Here is a 2399-nt window from a genome sequence, read left to right as displayed (position 1 = left end):
CTCCAACTCCTGGGCTCAAGCGAGTCTCCTGCCTCAGCCTCCCAAGTAGCTGGGACTACAGGCGCCCGCCACAACGCCCGGCCATTTTTTAGTTGCAGCCGTCATTGTTGTTTGGTGGGCCTGGGCTGGGGATTCGAACCCGTCACCTTAGGTGTATGTGGCTGGCACCTTAGCCGCTTGAGCCCCAGGCGCCGAGCCAAAAAAACAAACTTTTGCCGGGGAATCTTGGATTGAAACAATACAAACATTGCAAATATGAGTAAATGACAAAAATCATCACAGCTGACCCTTCCTTTTTTTTTTTTGAGACAGAGCCTCAAGGTCTCCCCCTGGGTAGAGTGCTGTGGCATCACAGCTTGCGGCAACCTGCAACTCCTGGGCTCAAGCGAGTCTCCTACCTCAGCCTCCCAAGTAGCTGGGACCATAGGCACCCACCACAAGGCCTGGCTATTTTTTGGTTGCAGCTGTCGTTGTTTTGGCTGGCCTGGGTTGGATTAGAACCTGCCACCTTAAGTGTATGTGGCTGGCACCTTAGCTACTAGAGCCACAAGTGCCGAGCCATAGCTGACACTTCTAACCAGAACTCTATATATCTAGTACATTATGAGCTTAAAATAATGATCTTACTCCTAAATTTGACAAAATATTAACTAAAAGATCCAAATTATTGACTGGAAATATGGACTTCATTTGATGTTGTTCACAATGCCCCATGACATAAATTTATTAGGAAGTAAAGTATTAGCAGATCAGTAGAATTTAGGTACAATTTCTTAGTTATCATACATGTGGGTATTAAACCTTTACTGATAGGGGGGTGTGGCACCTAAACTTGACACCACAAGTTTAGACTGTGAGAGTGGGCTTTGTCTCCAGCAGGCTGCAGTCACTGTGCAGAAAGATAATACAAACCCAGGGCCTCTTCTGGCCACCAAACAATCTCTCCCCATCACCCACATCCCCCGGCACTGTTAGGGATCGGCTTTGATTGCGGGGATGGCAGCAGTAAACCTGTGTCTGGATCCACAGCTGAGTTTAGATTCTAGTCTGCCTTTCACTGGCCACATGACCTGGGCAAACACTTTCTGTTTCAGCTTCCTCAGCTGAAACCTTTTGTGGGATTTGGCTGAGAATCTGCACGCAGGTAGTTTCTGGCTAATTTCCCATCCCTGGTACACAGTAAGTGTTCAGGGAACAGTTATTCTGAAGCTGTGATAGCTTGGTAGGCTGGTCTTGTTCCTTTGAAGGCAGGGTTTGCCCAGCCCTGAGGAGGAAAGTCCTGGTGGACCTCAGCAGAGGGGGAGAGAACCTGCGGGATGGGGATGGGGATAATTTAGGCAGAAAGGGGCATGAAGGAGCCTAAGGGAGGACTGGCTCTGAGAACAGCCGGAATGCAAATGAAACAGTGAGACAGCCCTGGCTGAAAGGTAGCAGAGCTGGCTGGTCGGCGATGGAGATAGCCAATTGATGGGAAGACCTTCTGCTCTAATCCTCGGAGACCACTGAGGAATGGGTGAGGGGGGTTGTGCAAGTGGTCCCCAGCTCTATTGGACCCGCAGGATCAACAGAGACAGCTGAGCTCACTCTGAGGAGAGCTGACTCCCAGTCATAGTCTGTGTCACCTATAATTCATCTTTATGAGGTGTGGGCGGAAGAGTTTGGCAGAATGTCTCTAGAATGTTAACTGGTTCTCTTTAGGTGCTGGCATTTGAGGTCTTTCATTCTCTCTGATTCTTTTTTTTTTTTTTTTTTAATATTTCTCATTATTGAATCCTAACATTCAATATGCCTTTCTTCCTAGTGAGGACATTACCAAGAAAAGCAGTGAAGCTAGGGAGATGCATTCAAGTTCGGAACAAGCCCTTCTTCCTCACTGGGCCCAACTCACAGAACCTCCTGCCCCACCGCCTTCTCCAGCTGAGGAGTCCCTGAGCTCCTGAATGTGTAAAACTTCACTTACTTTGAAGTGGACTCTCACAGAATTGCAGAAAACGGTCTCAATGGCATTGACGTTCTTCGGGTTGTCTTAGAAGACTATCTTAGAATATCTTTGTTCTTCCTTATTTTTCTTCTCCTAGAACCACTTTTGGGCATTGTTTATTTTCACTAATGCACTTGGCTTGAAAAACTAAAAATTGCTGTAAGTCTTTGATACATATGTAAATTTGATCTTTAATTTATGTAGAACACTTCCTGCACTGGGGGTTTTTATGATTTGCTTGTGGCACAGCCCAGTCTCTTCCCTTAAATATAACACAGGAGTAGGAAGGGCTCACCCTGGAAGGACCATTGAGTCCAAGACAGAGCTCTATGTTTCCCAAAGACAGCGAGCCCAAGTCCCTCAGAGACCTAGCCCAAAGCCAGACTGCACACGTGACACAGGCAAGCCCAGAATGAAG

This window comes from Otolemur garnettii, unplaced genomic scaffold, assembly GCF_000181295.1.
Source record: "Otolemur garnettii isolate 467f Iridium unplaced genomic scaffold, OtoGar3 scaffold00016, whole genome shotgun sequence".
NCBI lineage: Eukaryota > Metazoa > Chordata > Mammalia > Primates > Galagidae > Otolemur > Otolemur garnettii.
The sequence above is the reverse complement of the archived record's forward strand: the minus strand, read 5'-3'. Positions refer to the sequence as shown.